The sequence below is a fragment of the Mya arenaria genome, chromosome 11 (assembly GCF_026914265.1).
Source record: "Mya arenaria isolate MELC-2E11 chromosome 11, ASM2691426v1".
NCBI classification, from domain to species: Eukaryota; Metazoa; Mollusca; class Bivalvia; order Myida; family Myidae; genus Mya; species Mya arenaria.
In genome coordinates this window covers 48,212,325-48,232,938 of record NC_069132.1, presented here as the reverse complement: position 1 = coordinate 48,232,938, position 20,614 = coordinate 48,212,325, and positions in this window count along the sequence as shown.

The window sequence follows — 20,614 nt, the reverse complement described above, 5'->3', positions numbered from 1 at the left end:
CTGGTCGTGGAAGTGCATCTGCTGCAACAAAATCATTAATAATAATAATAACTTTATTTATAGAAGGTAACACATTAAGACATAGGCATCATATTATGAAAAACATAACACACGTCTTATTTACAATGCGGCCTTCTGAAAGAACATACACAGACACACACACACTAAATAAGATGTGATGTAAATAATTAATACTCAAAACACAAATGTGAAAAACACATTTTGAACAATACCGCAAAAATACATATTGTTAAAAAAGCATTATTACATTTTTTCGTCATGGCCTATAATTAGAATTAATGATCGTTTTAACATGTAAAAATGCTTAGAATGGGATTTCAGAAAGGTACGTATTAAAATGTAATATGAAAACATAAAGAAACATGAATATAATACATTCATTTAACACATCAATGCTTAATAATACATCAATTTGTACCTAAATGTTTACAAGAAAACTCATCAAAATTGTTTAATTGAGTAAGTAGGACAGTCACACATTTATTTAACACCTTACTCAACAAATACATACATATAAACTATACCTGTGGTATGCATGGAATTATGCATTTAATTTTTACAACGGATTTTGCGATTGATGATGTAAATAGAACTTCTTACAGCGGGTTTTAAATGTCTTATAGAAGGTTAGACTTACGTATTTCTTCTGGTAAAAAATTCCAAACTTTCCCACTGTAGCATGCAAACGAGTGTTTCTTGTATTGTGTTTTATGTCGAAAGTGAGCAATGTCTTGTCGCGTGGAAGATCGTAATCCATATCTTGTGTTGCTAGATATCTTAATAATGTCTCTTATGTAACTCGGTGTAAGATTATTAATAGATTTAAATACCATAACAGCCGTTTGATATCTGCAACGGTATTCAAATTGAAGCCATTCTATTTTTTTAAATAATTCATGCGATGGCGTTCTAATAGGCTTAAAGAGAATAATATTTGCAGCTCTTTTTTGAAGCAAGGTGATTCTTCTCATATGCGTTTGCTTACTTTTCCCCCAAACGCTACAACAATAGTCAAACATAGGAAGTATATACGATTTATAAAACAATTGTCTCATTTGATCCGTTAAAAAATAATTGAGTCTTTTTAAAAGGGCTATCTTTGCAATTACTTTCTTGCAGAAAAATTCAACTTGCAGATTCCACGACAATGATGAATCAATAATAATTCCAAGCAATTTCTTCGAAGTTACATTTTCAATTAGTACTTTGTCTACGAATAAATTGAGTGCACATGCATTTCTTAATTTTGCATTTGAACCCAACAACATGCAATTAGTTTTTTGTGGATGTATTGCCATGTTGTTTACTTTGCACCAATCCGATACCATATCTAAATTTATTTGCAACGTACGTTCAATTTCCTGCGTATTTGAACTTTTTGCATATAGTGTAGTATCATCAGCATATAAGTCAATCATGGAATTTTCAATTTCAAAGGTTATGTCATTAATATATATAAGAAAAAGAATAGGACCAAGAATGGATCCTTGAGGAACTCCAGACCTTATACATCTTCGTGAAGATTGGGAATCCCCGAACTTTACAATTTGGTGTCTATCTTTCAAATATGAAGTTATCAGTTGGACGGAATTATCACTGAAGTTGTATAATTTCAATTTATGTATAAGTATTTGGTGATCTACTAGATCGAATGCCTTTCGTAAATCAAGAAAGAGAGCACCTACATAGTTTCCATTGTCAATTCCATCAATCCAATCATCAATTATTCTTATCAACGCTGTATGACAGGAATGTTTTTCTCGAAACCCAGATTGAAATTCATGTATGACATTCGTATTTTTAAAAAATGTTTTGATTTGATCTGCCAAGTGCCGTTCAAACACCTTTGACAGTGTTGGAAGGATAGAAATTGGTCTATAATTATTTGGATCATTGCGATCAGAAGATTTATATATAGGCAAAACCTTAGCCTCTTTTAATGAGTCTGGGAATATTCCTAGCCGTATGCTATTATTTATAATGGACGTTAATGGTATAACAATACAATCACCACATTGTTTTAGGATATTAGGCCCTATTCCATCTAATCCTGTAGCTTTCGCCGTATTAAGCTTATCAATATACATTTTTACCTCTAATGGGGTGATGTAAGATATATCAAAGTACTGACCCTTTAGCAAACTATTTAATTTGGTACCAAGTTTTGAAAAATGTGTTTCATCGAACACTGATTTATTGATACAATCGGATATGTCAGTAAAATGCTTATTGAACACATCTAATATTTGTGCATCGCCAACAACATTTATTCCGTTTGTATGAAGGTATTGTGGTAATATTATACTATTATTGTTAATAGTGTCATTATTATTATTCGAACTCTGAGGTTCTTCCATAACACCCTAGGATCTTTACAGTTTTTTACAGCTTTATTGTAATAATCTTTCTTGGTTTGACGTATTAATCGAGTAACATTATTTCTTGAAAGTCTATATTCCGCCCACTGTTAACGCTTTTTGAATCGATTTCTTTCTTTTATAGCCAACCAAATTTCGTCAGTATACCAGGCTGGTTGTGTTTTAAATTTTATTCGTTTTTCTTTCAGTGGCGCATGGTGCGACAACACGTCATTCAGTCGCTTATATAAAACTTCCATGGCTTCATTAGGGTCTTGAATTTGTTCAACCCCATTTATATTTACCTTGTTAAGATCAAAGCAGAAGGAAATTTCATTAAAGTTTCTGAAAGACCTATATTTTAATGTATGATGTTGATGCGTGTTTTCTGAAACCTTTTGTAAACGGGCAGCTCTAGTGAAACAAACTGGAAAGTGGTCACTAATACTTAGACTTGATACAAATGCTTCACATACTCGATCCTCTGAGTTCGTATATACATGATCTATAATAGAAGATGTTTTCTCTGTTACCCTTGTAGGAACATCTATAAGCTGGTTTAATCCGTATTTTATAATACAATCCTGCCATGCGGTAATTTTAAATGACCCACATTCGGCATTATAATTTATGTTAATGTCTCCTATGATATGATACTCTAAATTTAAGTCTTCAACATTCTTTAACTGATTACTGAACATAGTAATCCATTCTAACTTACTATCAGGTGGTCGATAAATGAAACACACTAGAAATGGTTTGGCATTGCAAAAACATACTTCAATCCAAATTGCTTCAATGTGTTCAGACTCAAACTCTTTTCTGCGAACGAATGGGATATTTTCTCTTATGTACACCAATATGCTACCGCCCTTTTTAGTGTTTCTATCTTTACGTTCAAAAATATAACCAGGAACGTTTATCATTTTGTCTGAAATTCTGGCAGTCAAAAATATTTCACAGAACCCAAAAATATCAAACGTTTTGCGCGATAACATCAAATGATATTTGATTTCATCAAATTTTGGCAAGAAATGTTAAACATTCAAGCATGCAACGTGTAAACCTTTGCAACGAAAATGAAAGGTGTCATCGTGTTCATTTATAAATACTTTACCTGATAGTGTTTCATTAGTGCTGTACTTGTGATTGCATTTAGGGTTGATGCTTTTAGCAGAAATATTACGTCTAACACATACACAATTATAAAAATTACACTCTGAACAAATATTAAGCAAATTTTCAAACCTGTTCTTGCTAGTAAAATCAATTGTGTGACTGTCAGTAAATCCCTAATAGAAAAGTCGTCGACATGCTTCTGTTGCATGATTATCCATATTGCAGTTCGTACAAAAGACTCTAGTCTTATTGTAACTATGTCCGTGCATAACACCTTCATATGAGGACTGTCTATAGGGATGGGATTGCCCGTGCTCAGATCGTTCTCCCGCAAGTCCATAGCCAGTCCTTCCGGCAAGCTCGTTCCTTCCGGTTCGCTGTCGTTCTAGCTGCGTATACCAACCGCTTCCGGTGGGCAGATCGCTTCCAGTGTCATGTCGGCCATGATGTTTATACCACGCGCTTCCGGCAGAGTGATACCTTCCAATATCCTGTCGCGCCGGATGTTCGTACATTGCACTTCCGGTGAAATTATTTCTTCCGGCGTCTTGTCGCGCCGAAAGTTCCGCCCCGGAGCTTCCGGTGGGGTGATACCTTCCCGTCAGCTGTCGCACCGGATATTCTCGATAGCCACTTCCGGTACAGGGATCCCTTCCGGTGTTCTGTTGCGGATGTCTTTGATATGGATGGCGCATAGGATAATTACAACCATCTCTTCCGGTTATCTCGTTTCTTCTTGTCTCAGGTCGCACATATTGTTCATTACAAGACCATTCTGTGAACCGATTCCTTCTAGTAAACTGTCCAACCGGATGTCTAGTGTAAGCGTTTCCAGTGAAGTGGCCAGTTTGTTTTTCGTGCCGCACCTGATATTGGTAACCGTTCCTGTCGGAATTGTTGTCACCTTGCAAAGAACTCTCCTGTCTGCAATATTAACACGGCGATTGATGCATTGAAATAGCCTTGTTTCACCTTGGTCATTAATGTGTATACCATCACTATGGAAAAGATGTTGGACCGCTTTGCCATTTCGGTAGACGAAGGAGCTATATATATATCCATTACCTCAGCATCAGTCTCTGCACACACACGCTGTACCAATTTATTTATCGGAGAGACATTTGCATCCCGTCGTGGACACACAGTGCAAACATAAACTTTACATTCACACTGGCGCAAAAGTTCAACGGTTTTCTTAAGAGCTCCGTAGATTGTATCCAGTGGAGCCCGGGCAGCAGCATCATTCCCGCCGGCGTAGATTATTACCGAATGCCACCCTTCCTTGCTTGAATCATTTAACTTAGTGCAGATGTGCGATAACTTCTTGCCTGGATTTACGTCAAGTTCAACTTTTGGATGCAGACGCCGAAATTTCATACATTTGAGGATTGAATCCCCAATCACCAGTGTTTTTGTTTTGTGCTCAATCGGTCTCACGTCGTTTTCAAAAGCTGTGATGTTATTTTTGTAGAAATTGGTTTATTCTGCAATTTCAATGTTTCATTTAGTTGTTTCACTGCGTCACTCTTTCTTCTTCAGGCTGAATGACAAGGTTCGATGGGTGCAGCAACTCTTTTAACGACAAATTAAAATCTTGCACCGTAACGCCCCTTTCTGCTAAATTATTTTCGATAGAAGATACTATTTCCGGCAGATGATCTTCGTGGAACAATTCGATTTTCTTTCCGTTTACATTCATGAACAGGCCGTGTGATACATATTTAAGGTGTAATGTCCCTTACCATTGTTGACCTTAAATTTAGTCTCGACAAGCCGCTGCTTTTTGTCATGAACATGCGTCTTCAAACTCTGGCCTTGCATTTTTCCCGAGCTGTAGAATTGTTCAGCGGCAGCCTTAAACACTTCGTAAGTTCCTGTGTTGAACCGGAACATAGTCCCTCCTCCAGTGTCTTCTACAGTAACAGTGTCTCTATCACATGCGCTGTACTTTTTCTTCAGCGCTTTCTGTTTATTTAACTGATATTGCCGTTTCCCCATAAGTGCGACGCCGGTTTCCAGAAAACTTTCAGTCACCGTTAATTCCATGTTTCACGGAATATTGCGAAAAAACGTTTATCAATACATTAGAAAAGTACACGTGCATCTTATTTTTTTTACATTTTTTCAGTCTGTTTGACGTTGTCCTAAATTTATTATATTGATATAAAATATGAAATAAATGGTGACATAATTATCATCAAATATCTAATGTTTTAATCAACTGTAATCTTTTGTAATCCTATTACCCCCCGCGGTCATTAACACCTTTTTGATCACATGCCCGATAGCTACTATAAAATTTGGAAAACAGAGACCGGAGGAGACAGGGACCGGATGAGACCGGGACCGGGAAATAGTATCGCCCCCAATATTTGTGTAGTTGTTTATTTACATGTTTTACAACTACAAGATGCTGAGTTAGTAACAGTTTAGAGGATGTTTTCAAAGAAATCAAACAGTCGGAACTGAGAGATAATGTGCAGTATGTGACAGACTACAGTTCGAAGAACTTTGGAAATAACGGTATTGGGCATTTCTGTTTAATATGTGTTAAACTGTTATTTAATCGATGCAATTTATGCAAAGAAGACTGCACTGTATTTTGCTATCAACAATAATGAGCGATCAGGGATACTTTTTTATGATTTTGACATTTCATGTACAGTGGGTCATTCTAAAAAAAATTGACACTTTACATCAAGTCATAGCACAAAATTGCGATTAATACTATAATGAAAATTGCATAGTTTAGCTCTAACACAATATTGACAAAGAATGAATCCCAGTAGTAAAATTACAAATTATCATCATTAACTTTTATTTTGCTATTTTCCCTGACCTACATCTGTTATTTTGTCATTTCCGTTACAGTGATTGGTTTTGAATTTATTTTTTTTAAAAGCATTTTTTTTTAATTTGTTTTTTGACGAAAACAATTCATTTAATATATCTATGATATTGGTGTGAAAACCGTAAGTCAGCATTTCGAATTTTGTATGTTTTTGGGAATTTACAAGGCCATGTTTAAGAAACAGACTCAAAACGGAACATAACGTTTATTTTATAGAATAAACACTCAAACATTTCAACATAAACTCAGGTGATCCAATAATTTCATTGTAACAAAATTCATTTTATATCTACACATTTTATAAATTGTTGATAACAATACTTTTAAAATTCAATAAACGCAGTGTTTCGGAAATGATACACTGGTTATGGTAATGATGGGTGAGTTACGGAAATGATTTCTAAAATAGGTTGTAGTATTTAAAGACATTTTAATACATTCATGGAATGAAAAACTCACGAGCTTATAATGTCAAAGGTATAAGGGTAACTATGGAACAAAAAATCTCAGGAACATTTAACACTCTGAACCACTGGCCATATATAATGTAGATATAGCGTTACTTGGGTAAAAATGCTATTCTACATTGCTTTCAATGGCATCAAACAATTTTTCATCTATTTTCATATGTCTCTTTGTAACTGGTTGTGGTTCTGTGCTCAATACTGTAATGACATTATCACTGTGATACCAGCAAATATCTGGTAAAAGGGGCCAGAAATATCTATTACGCCCTATTTTGTGCATGACCTGTACATGTAAATCAGATTCATCGACATCAAGGACTTTTCCTGGATATGGAATACCGTCGTATAAGACCATGCAAAACTGACCAATCAGCGACTCATCAACAGTGTCGACTGGCAGTAACAAGGATTCATTGACCTGAAATTACAATGTTAAGAAACATCAATGTACCTGCTAGGCAGCAAACCCAATATCTTATTATAAAGGCTTTGATTATAGAATTATGTTTAGTTATAAATAAGTGTTCACGATATGCAAAATCATTACGCTATTGAATTTAGTGTACTTATCGCATAAAACAACATTTTACCTGTTTTGCATCACGTTTGGCATGATTTTCACCCCTTACCAGATCAACATCACCAGCTGAGGTGTTCATAAGTGAGGGGCACTGAGGCAGCTGACTATCAATAATCTGTTAGGTAGAATTATATCAATGAATAAAATAATCACGACAATATTTAATTCAAAGTTTTAACCATATTAATACTTAAAAGGAAAAACAAAACAATTTTTATTAAGCCTGTGAACAAATAACAAATATGATAAGTTCATCAGGAGCAGTAGTAGTAGCGACACTATTGATATTATGTTAAATCCTGCAGATTTCATTTTTGTTTACCTGCGCATCAATGAATGAGCACTTTGAATTTCCATAGCAAGAGCATATGTTGGGACGACTGCAAAAGCATGACAAAACCCTGGACAGCACTTCTCCTCTCTCCTTTACCATGACCTGCTCATAATACAGAAAAACAACATAATAGATGTTATTCTCAATTCAATTTCATAACTATTCAAAACCATTGTTCATTTTCCAACAGTAATATTACTTTATAAAACTGCATATATTTAAAGTAAGTAAAACTGCGTGTACAAGATAGAAAAAGTAACCTACCTGGTGGATTTTCATTGTGTTTGGGACAACCTTAAGCTGCTTGGGCAACTCTTTCTCTATCCTTTCAACTGCCTCTTCTTTCACTTCAAATAACTCAACTGAAGTGTTTGTCATCTTCAAAGCCCTTATCATATCTTCTGCATTTGTAATATCTACTGATCGAGTGTTTACCGCTCTGTCAGCATGCTGCTTTACAGCAGCCCCGATGCCGTCGGCGGCACCTTTACCATGAGAAGCTTCAAGAAAGTTCCAGGTACCCCTTTGAAATCCCAGTTCAAATAATTTGGTTGAGAATAGGTAAAAGTTCTGCTTGTTGCGATATTGTGTGGTTGGGCCATCAGACAGAATATGTAGAACACTAACGTTGCTTTTCTCTTTCAGAAACGTCATAATAGGCTCTAAATGAGCCCAGATTGCTGCTGGATTGTGTTTTAAGCAATCAGAGAAGCTTGTAAAGGAGTATGTCTTCTCCCTGGTGTAAGCAACTCCTGTGTGTATGCTGACTTGTGTCTGTGATGCTCCATAGAGAATAGACTGAATTTCCTGGTGGTACTTGCAATTGTAATTCTCACTAAAGTCAATGTGGATTAATACATCTTCAGCTTTCAGGTTTTCTTTCAATCTGCTTATAGCTTGGTATTGGTGTCTTATGTTAAAGACATGTCTACTAGCTCTCTGTGCTTCAGCCTGTATTTCATCATTGAGTTGGTCCAACGTACCCTGATCCTTCTCTTTTACTGTTTTTGTCACAGTTCGTACTGTTTGGGACCCAACTTCATCTTTCTTTGGTATTTCAATGCGCTTGTTTCGCCAAACTCGCCAGACAACTTGCCTTCCCCGGTCAATATTCTCATTTAATGGAATACTTCTCCCTTTACACCCATTGCACTCCCTATACATGCATTCTTTCTTGTCCAGGGATCCATCACATGTTAAACACTTCAGAAGGTCATTAACACTTCTTGAGTGGTACATATTGTTGTTAATTGCTGTTGTTAGTTTCATGTCCAAATTGTCGTGAATTTTACAAAGGCAGGTTTGTCTATCTCTAAATGTAGGCTTAATGACCCAAAAAGGTTTTAGTTTGCAAAACAAACTGTAGGATATTTTCTTCTTCTTTTCAGAGATATATTTAGCATGTAAATGCTTAATATCATCGTTTAACAGGCGGATCTGCTTTTTACATCCTTTCTGAGTTATTGTTGCCTTTTTGTCAGCTTTCATTCTGCTATTATCGTCTCTTTCAAAAAACTCTGTAACTTCTTTCTTTTTAGGTGCTATAGATGTGATTCTTCTGATTTTTCTAGATTTCATTTGGTGCGTCGTCATTCCTAGGGCTTTTGTAGCAAATTTTCCTAATCTTTATTTCTTCAGTACCTCGTAGCTACAAATCAACATTGAAATTTGTCTTCTTTGCTTGTAGCTCTTTTCTCTTCTGTACCTGTCTCTGATATGTTTGATGATCACGTTACTAAATTGCACTGCTTTTTCAGTCTCGTTTTTCATTTTACTGGTAACATTCTTCACCTTTAATCTTTGGCTTCTCTTCTTGTATTTCTCCTTTAATCGCCTCTCTTTATTTAACTCAGTTGTCAGCTTTAGTATCCTTCTGTAGGCTTTTGCTCGATCCCGGAGCTTTTTTCTCCTTCCATTTCTTTGGGCTGCTTCTCGGCGACTGTTTTGCTGAAATCTGTTTTCATCGGGGGATGTTGGTGGAGTCATCATTGCGTTCATATCTTTTATTCGTTTTGTTCTGGCCCTTTGACTTTTTCTCCATGCTCTACGTGTTTTGTTTTGTTCACGTGGTGTGATATTATCAATAGATTTCACAACCCCTCTTTCTTTTTTCTACCCTTTCTTTACTTGTCCCGACCATTGTATTAACTGTTTTCTTTTGAGAAGTATGTACTCTTTTGTATCTTGAACTCTTTCATAAAGATCTAATGCCCTACATGCCCAATCATTAGTTTTTGGCTCATCACTGAAGAGAACTTCGCTCAGTTGCTTTTGGGTTTTTCCTAGAACTTGATCAAGTGCATCCAGCTCACGTTTAAACGCTGAAAATATACTTATATTTAGCCTTTTTTATAATTGTATTTGTTCTTCATTTAACATGACAAACTGAAAACAAATATTATCTATTTCATGAACTATATATGCATATATTATTTTATTATTTTCATAATTATTATTATAAACATAATTATAACTATTATTAATATTATTAATTTATTATTATTATTACTATTATTATTATTATTATTATTATTATTATTATTATCATTATTATTTTTATAATTATTCATTTTCATATCATTTCCGTAACACTACTATCATTACCGTTACAATCCCACAAGTTACGGAAATGAGCGTTACGGTAATGATTTATTATTATAAATTACCCTCTATGGGGCCCCACCATGCTTTCAACAACAAAAAATGTCATGTATTTTCGAGGTATGAATATGAATAAAATACTTGACGCTAATATGTTAATGTAGTTAAACCTCTGTTGAATGCAAATGGTAAACGGTAATGATACTTCTTAAGTGTACGCAAAAAGAAGTTCACTTACCGATCAAGAACTCAGGAAGAGGACTGTTCATCTGTTCATGGAAATGCCTCTTCAAAATTCGCGCTTTTCGAAACAATGTATGACGTTAAAAAGTATGAGTATCCAAGGGAGGCAAAAAAGCAATCAATGATTTTATTAAATTGTTACGGAAATGATTTTACTCTGAGGGACATTTATTTTGTGACAAATTAAACACTAAAAAATTAGTTGCCACAAAAAATACATACTTCTAAGGAAACAGACGTCACATTTTATTTGTTGTCTTTATTAATTATTGTATTAGTTTTGTTATTGTTCCATTATTTATTGTAAGATTTACGCCTAATAGGTTGGGGGACATGGCATGTTTGTCTATGTTACTGACATCAACCAAATATTATAACCTAAAAACAAATTAGTTACACATCTTTTTAGGTTCACAATAAGTTAAAATCTTTTAATGATAGAATAAACATAAAACATGTTTAGGATTTGTATTTTTTTTCAAAGTTAATAGAGGAAATATTCAGGGGACACATGGGTGTTAGAAAATAATAGAATGACCCGTGTATCCCTGTAACCAGCAGTCTGCCATAGTCTAAAAATCGTCAAAAGACTCGTTGACGGCCATTTAGGTGGAGTATGTATTTTGCCATACACCTGAGACCAATAATGATCCTACTCCCAGCATACACTTAAAATATAGTACACTAAGTAAAGGCGACTATAAAAATAAATAAAAAGGAAATGTAGTGAGACAACCGGCCTTTATCTCTGTACTGGTGACCATAGCTACTGTAGTATTCATGTTCTAAAGCACTAGTCTGACAATTGGCCATATATCTCGATCTATACTCGTGTTCATAGTTGAGGGACACGTTCTTAAGCACTGTAGTTTGACAACTGGCCATAATATCTTTAAACTGGTGTTAAAAGGTAAGGGACACGTTCTACAGCACTGTAGTTTGACAATTGGCCACATATCTCTAAACTGGTGCTCATAGTTGAGGGACCCATTCTAAAGCACTGTAGTCTGACAATTGTCCATATCCTGTACGAAATTTTCAAACGGTAAAACATAGGTAAAACTTTAAATTTTACGTACGAAATCATGGAAATTACGCACAGAATTAAGGAAAATAAAGAATGATTTACGTGTGCTAAACAGACGGAATCCGACCGTAAAAGTGGACGTTATATTTAAATTAACCGGAATTTCGGAACAGGAATTTCATAAAATTCTGTGCATAAAAAATTCCGTACGTAAAATTAAGATAGAATATACGTGTGCCAAACGGACAGAATCTGACCGTAAAAGTGGACGTAATATTTAAATTAACCGGAATTTTGGAACAGGAAATTTTCAAAAATCTGACCGTAAAATGGCATGTAATATTTAATGTAACTGGAATTTACAACATTTCTAGAACTCAATTCATTGCTTTTCACTACATGCCTGCTTAAACTTTTCCAACTCTTGTTTAGAAAATGATATAATTTGTATTCATATTATTTATTATATTATATACTTTATTAACATTTGCATAAGTTCATTCTTTTATATTTTAAAATCAATAAACTGATTATAGTGATATAATCTGCAATATAAAATTTATCATGAAATGAAGAGACACTAAGTCTACAAAGACAAAGATTTGAAAATAAAAGTTATAGTGTTTTTGGAATCCTCTGTGAGTTTTGTCCATGGTTATTTTCACTTTTCTAACACAGACTCAACTTCTGGATGGATGATGTGGGGTTTCAGACAGATGGTCAAGTGAAAATCCAAATTGATTGATTTTGCCATCAATCTTGTTAATGTATTTGAAGTAGGCCTGAATGTAACAAATATCTTTTGTAACTATATTTATTTTTTGTTAATACCTTTAACACAGACCAGTAACAAAAATAAATTGTGACAAGATATACATGGAATATATAAACCAGTGTCTACTGGCTTTGTTAATACCTTTAACACATGCAGTACCAGTCACTGACTGGAAATTAAATAAAATGAATATGTAACAAATAAAGATAACAAACATGGTATATATGAAATGGAGATATGATGGAATAAGATAATGATGGTGTTGAAAATAGTAGAAAATGGGCATTAATTACTACTCACTCATTTTTTAAGCTGGAGTTTTGCCAAATGAAGTTGCTAATTGAAACATGTGTACCAAGTTTCATTTGAATATCTTAAACGTCATCTTATCTGAAATGCCAAGGGTATCACAATTCCTCAACTGTTTTCTTAAAATTCAAAAAAGAAAAGCTAAAAGTATAATTGTCCCATTATCTGATAAAATTTCAATACAAAGTAAATCTGACTGTTTATATTTCTGATCACAAGGTTCATTGCACTCCCAGATGTCATTTCAGCAACAGTATCTTCCAAATTCTTAACAGTTTCATCAAAGCATGATGCCATTGGCTGGATGGTGTAGTGACATTGAAGCACCACACTATCACCATGTAACTTCATTTTGCTCTGGCCATTGACATGTACTTGGTACTGGATCACCACATGTTTCAGCATACACAGTTCCTCTCACCATGAAATTGGAAATAAAACACACTTTTAGTAAAACACTTCATACTGTGTCAATGAATTGTATGTAAATGTACTTGTATGTGGTGATTAAACTCATCTAAGTTTTTAAGAAATTAAGTAAAAAGAAAACACTAAATAACTTACAAGATACTCACTGATGATTTCTAACTAAAGTGAGCTACAAATTTGCAACCACAAGTTCTACCCCTCTTTACTTCCAATTTCGAGGTTTGCCCCTGCAAACCCACAACCTCATGGCCATCAGTTGCTTCTACTATTAAGTATAAGATCTAGCAACATTTACAATTTTATGAACAAGTTTACTATAACATAAATTTAAATACTGAACCAATGGCTTAGTAATGTTCTGTAAACTTCAGGCCATGATTTCTATCATTTAATTTTCAGACAAGTATTTTTGGTTCAAACTTCTTAAAGCTGCACTCTCACAGATTGAACGTTTTGACAACTTTTCTTATTTCTTATTTTTTGTCTTGGAATAAGCCAATTTTTCCGAAAAACCCTGGAAATTAGTGATATAAGACTGCTGACAAAAAATCAGATCACAGATTTATATATTTAAGTTAAACAAGAGGCACATCAGTGCCTGTGCTCCACTGGCCAAAAGGTTCAAGCAAAGACCACCTAACGAACATTTTCGTCAAGTTTCATAGAAATACAATCATCAATTTTTGAGGAGAACTTATTTAAAAAAAAAATTTACTTTAATAGCTCTGGCTGCCATGTTGTGCAGTGGACCGGAATGATTTGGGCAATTTGAGTAAAGGAGCACCAAACAAACATTTCTGTCAAGTTTTATCGAAAAAAGGTCATCGGTTTCGACGACAAGTCGTATAAAGTTTTTTTTATTTTTTAGCTCTGGCAGCCATGGTGTGCAGTGGACTGGAACCATTTAACAAATTTTGGTTAATGACCATCCAATGAACATTTCTGTTAAGTTTCATCAAAATCTGATCATCGGTTTCTGAGAAGATGTTCTTTAAAGGTTTTTCTATTTTTTTGCCCTGGCAGCCATGTTGTGCAGCGGACCGGAACCATTTGAGCAATTTTGGTTAAGGACCACCCAAGGAACAATTCTGTCAAGTTTCATCAAAATCTGCCGAACCGTTTCAGAGGAGATGTTGTTTAAAGATTTTGCTATTTTTAGCTCTGGCGGCCATATTGTGCAATGGACCGGAACCATTTGAGCAATTTTGGTAAAGGACCATCCAAGGAACATTACTGTCAAGTTTCATCAAAATCTGCCGAACCGTTTCAGAGGAGATGTCGTTTAAAGATTTTGCTATTTTTAGCTCTGGCGGCCATATTGTGCAATGGACCGGAACCATTTGAGCAATTTTGGTAAAGGACCACCAAAGGAACATTCCTGTGAAGTTTTGTCAAAATCCACTTATCAGTTTCAGAGGAGATGTCGTTTAAAGTAAAAGTTTACGCACGCACGCACGCACGCACGCACGCACGCACTCACGACGGACAATCTGTGACGACATAAGCTCCATGGCCTTCGGCCAGTGGAGCTAAAAATGATGTTTTATGCTTAAACCGTTAACTGTATTAAGGTGTATTAAACTGTATTTTTTCTTAAACCGTTAACTGTATTAAGTAAGGGTTTAAGCCATAAAACATAAATTTTCGAACGGAAATATAATAGTCTACAATCTGATTTTTTGTCATCAATCTTATATCATTGGTTTGCAGATATTTATGCAAAAATTTGCTCTTTCTGAGATAAAAAAAAATAAAAGTTGTAAAAATGGTATACATGTGAGAGTGCAGCTTTAAACCACACACTATGAATTTTACTTGCAACTAAAAAGTGATTTTATGTAGAAAGTTGAGTTTTCAACAAATATTTTTACACAAGAATGCAGAATTGTTTACCAGAACGTTATTTACTGTACAATATACAATGCACTAGACTTTGAGACAGCCCCCAACATGTGACCCGGAATTCCCGCAATAACACACTTTCATTTTCAATGTAAAATAAATATTTATTCTCAATATATTTTTGTGAGGTGTTAGCATCTGTTAAAGTAAATATCCATCTTATGTTACAACCCAAAATAACAAGTATTTACCACTTATTTACCTATTTATTTGATGTTGTTTCATCCAAAGCGCATTTCCATTACCGGTGCGTCAGTAAAATTGTTCCATGTGCGATATTTGTAAACATGTACACAATTTTAGAACGTGTACACATCAAACCTACCTTTGTTCACAGGCATCTGAATCATTGTTTGTCACTAAAATATTGCTTAAAACCATTTTGGGTACATACAATGAGATAAACAACACATCTGAAGATATTTAGTGTCTTTGATATACAAAAAAGAAACTTTTTAAACAATATTTTAATGACAAACAATGATTCAGATGCCTGTGAACAAAGGTAGGTTTGATGTGTACACGTTCTAAAATTGTTGTAAGCAATAACAAAGCGTCAAACACAATATATATGTAAGAAAAATCTTCATATGCAGGTCATTCTCAGATATTTTCAGGTAAATTTAAACGACTGATTCGGAACTACCCCTGATTCGGAATCCCTTATTAAACTGTATTTATGCACCATTCAATTGTGACCATGCCCCCCTCCCAGGACCGGGGGTATACCGGAGATAGCCGGTGAAATGGGCCGTGTTTTCACCTTCCAGGTGGCCCCGCAGTGCCATTGGTTTTACCCGGGGTTGGCTGGACCGAAAGTCAAAGTCTTAAGTAATAGTAAAGCACTGGATCTTATTGCCATTTGTTATATATTGCCATTTGTTTCATAAATAAATAATTTGTGTTGAAGTTGGACTTCTTTAATTATCACCTTATATATTGAGACAAATTTTCATGTGATACAATCAAAACCGTTTCATTTATATTTAAACTAAGAACCTATGTTTGCAATTAAAAAGCATTTCTTGACATATTACATGATAAATTTAGTAAGAAATAAACTTTTTAATTTTTATTTTATTCTTCGCCTTGCGCTCGCCTCTGAATTGCCTTAAATTTAAAAAAAAGTATTTCATTTTTTTTTCGCTCGCTCGCTCCTATTTTTTTTGGGCAAAATCCGTAGAACAAATGATCAACTTGTTGTGGCCTCACATTGAATATTTTGAAGCCATCTACAAGCATTTTAACAAAGAATAACATACATATACAGAAAAACATAATTAAAACACACAATTTTACTGTCAGACTTGTCACTTACAATTTCTTAAGTTGATAGTTATTTAAGATAGTTATATACTTTAATTTTTAGTTTTCAATGTATCATGCACGTACATTTATATGACTTAATGATACATTCAATTCAAACATTTGCCTTTTCCACATACAAATTGTTAAGTTATGACCATGTTTTCTTGTATACAAATACAATCTGAAATACCATGTGTTATGAACTCACAGTGAGGGGAAAAGCCTTATTTTACTTTAATCTATAGCATACCTTTTTAAAAGACTCATAATTATGTAACAAATAGGATAAAATGAATGACATATAATTTAAGACACATTTTGTAATAAGTGTTTGCCATAAGAGATCCTGATTATATCCACCAAAACAAAAGGAATCTTCAGAAGTTTAACCGCACCATGGCTTCATGTTTACATCAAGAAAAACGCCTGAACATTTGCAATCCACTGATCTGAGCTACTGAGCCCTGATTCTCTGCATACTCACTGAAATTTTCTGCCTGACCTTATGTTCAAGTTTTGCTTAGGAAAAATGTCTAGTGTGTAAGGAAGAACAATTTATATTAATATGTAAGAATGTATGTTTATCTTTTTGTGCATTCTGAAACTTATGAAATGAAAATATAATAATAATAATTATAATAATAATAATAATATAAATAATAAAATAATAATAACCAGATAAATAATAATAATAACAAAAAAATAATAATAAATAATGATAATAAATAAATAGTAATACTAATAATATTAATAATAATAATAAAAATAAAGATAAATTCTGATGATACACCATTGAACATAAAAAGCCATTAGGAAAAAAATGGAAGTGGCTATTTACGGCCAGAAAAATGAACTTTACGTGTGTCATGTAAAACTTAGTCTGTTTTAGCAGTGAAAAGTATTTCAGAAATTTTATAAGTTTGAAATTACGACCAGAATCAGTTTCCAACCGTAATTTTGTAATATATTGTATATTTTCCATACGTAAATGAATGAAGTTCCAGTCCAAGTACATAACTTTCCTTCCCACAAATAAATAACTTCAAGATTACAAGCGTAAAACATGATATTTCTGCCACTTTCCTGCCAAATTCTGGCCGGACTTCTGCTGAAAATTTCTTACGGGATATTTCTATACTGGTGTTCTTATTTTGAGGGACCCGTTCTAATGCACTGTAGTTTGACAACTGGCCATATATCTCTATACTGGGGTTCATAGTATATGGACCCGTTCTAAAGCACTGTAGTTTGACAACTGGCCATATATCTCTATACTGGGGTTTATAGTATATGGACCCGTTCTAATGCACTGTAGTTTGACAACTGGCCATATATCTCTATACTGGGGTTTATAGTATATGGACCCGTTCTAAAGCACTGTAGTTTGACAACTGGCCATATATCTCTATACTGGTGTTTATAGTTGAGGAACCCGTTCTAGAGCACTGTAGTTTGACAATTGTCGATATATCTCTATACTGGTGTTCATAGTTGAGGGACCTGTTCTAAAGCACTGTAGTTTGACAATTGTTGATATATCTCTATACTGGTGTTCTTATTTTGAGGGACCCGTTCTAATGCACTGTAGTTTGACAACTGGCCATATATCTCTATACTGGGGTTCATAGTATATGGACCCGTTCTAAAGCACTGCAGTTTGACAACTGGCCATATATCTCTATACTGGTGTTCATAGTTGAGGGACCTGTTCTAAAGCACTGTAGTTTGACAATTGTTGATATATCTCTATACTGGTGTTCATAGTTGAGGGACCTGTTCTAGAGCACTGTAATTTGACAATTGGCCATATATCTCTATACTGGTGTACATAGTTGAGGGACCCGTTCTAAAGCACTGTAGTTTGACAACTGGCCATATATCTCTATATTGGTGTTGTTAGTTGAGGGACCCGTTCTAATGCACTGTAGTTTGACAATTTGCCATATATCTCTATACTGGGGTTCATATGGACCGGTTCTAAAGCACTGTAGTTTGACAATTGGCCATATATCTCTATACTGGTGTTCTTATTTTGGGGACACGTTCTAAAGCACTGTACTTTGACAACTAGCTATATACCTCTATACTGGTGTCCATAGTATTGGGGCCCGTTCTATAGCACTGTACTTTGACAACTAGCCATATACCTCTATACTGATGTCCATAGTATTAAGACCCGTTTTAAAGCACTTTAGTTAGACAACTGGCCATATATCTCTATACTGGTGTCCATAGTATTGGGACCCGTTCTTAAGCACTGTACTTTGACAACTGGCCATAATATGGAGGCTATTCGTTGCCAAAAGTCCAGACGTGTTTGTGTGTATTTTCGGTTTGTAACATTGATGATTTACCAATTTACATTTTACAACCGCCAACTCATCGGTTGTATGTTTACATTTTACACTGCACATTTTCATTTTTCATTGTACCAATTGGAGTTTTATTCTCGTTGCATCTATTCAACAGACGATTCGTGTTTATAAAGTTGTGTATGTAAAACAAATGTCATTCTGTGAAAGTCACATGCCGAGTTTTACATTGCGGTGTGTACTTCTACAGTTCGTAGTTCTACAAAGTACATTGTATGGTGGTGACTTTTCATTCGCAGTTGAACATGTTTACGAGATGAATTTAATTTTTTTTATAGATAGATCCGCCTTAACCATGTCTTAACTCCGCCTTAACCATGTCTTAACTCCTTCTTACGTCTTTCGGAAATTTCCGCTATCACTCGGCTCTATTTAAACCAATTATGGAAACTTTGGACCATGGACATTGCGAACGTTATTATGGACATTACGAATCATCTATATTATGACATTATGGACTATGATTTGGAAACAGGATGGATTATAAATTATTTCATGTCGAATAAAATAATATATATTACAACATGTATTTGTCTATATGATAGTAATTAATACATGACATGATATGATAATATGACATGAAATGAGATGTATGCAAAATGATACTTGACTCAAACACAACAAAATGTAAGTCATTAGCATTAAATTATACTTCAAGAATGAACAGTCCCATTGTCTTATTTTTTCTTTTAAAGCTGCACTCTCACAGATTGACCGTGTTGACAACTATTTTTGTTTTTGGTTTTGGAATTAGCCAATTTTTGCATAAATGTCTGGATACCAGTGGTCAGATACAGTTTTTCAGCTTTACGTTCGCAAATTGATGTTTTATGGCTAAAAGTGATACTACAGTAACGTTTTAAGAAAAATGAAAAATGTCGGCAGTTTTCCAAACAATTTAGATCTGTTTTAGTGTGAGTAATCTAATTATTTGTATAGAAAGCATTGCTGCCAAAATCAGCCGAGTCTGGGAAAAAAAAAGGTTGTCAAAACTGTCAATCTGTGAGAATGCTGCTTTAAATTACTATAAATACTATTTTAAATTCTACCATTAGAGGACACGTTCTTGCCTTTTTGCAATGTTTAAGATTGCAAGTAATATAAGATAATTTAAAATTTACGAAGAAAAACATCTAAATTTTCATTAAGTTGAAATTATTCACTAAGATGCCCCAGAGGTTTCTTACCTGGTAGCTGGAACTGTATGGATAAAATACACTTAGATTACAACTTCATATAACTCGTACATTATACTGTAACGAATATTATTTTATAGGTAGTTAATAAAGTATTTTAATGATGAAGTCAATTTATTGCTAATAAACAATTATTACTTGCTGCTACCTTTTATACCCCACCCACAGTCAACAGTCCGGGCTTTTTTTCACATTTAGGTGAAGCGGACCTAGCCCTTTTGGAGGGGAAAAATCGCGCGTTTGTTTTTCTAATCTAAGACTCACGATATCTATTTTTCATGTTCTTGAAATCCCCCACTTGATTGCCATGGTTCACAGTGGCAGATCCCGTAATTCATAACTGGGGGACACAAGTGGGTTTGGAGGGCTGTTCTTCCATCCACATGGGTATTTTGTTATAATGATGTATTGAAATTACACGTTTACACCCTACATGCTTATTAAGATAGTAAATGTATAACATCAGACAAAACTAGGTGGATATCATTATGATGTCCATAAAAAGTTTCGTGGGTTTGCTGGAGCAGGTTTTGAACAGGGACTTGCGTTAGAGGGGCGTTACTTAGGGGCACAACTTTTTGGACATGATCCCTCGAGTGTGCATGACACTAATATGTTTAAAATGGGGGAAGTGTGGTTTAGGGGTACTCCCCCTAGAATATTTTAAATATTTTAAGTCTGAATTGGTGCATTATGGCGTAATTAAGTATTTTTTGTGAGAAA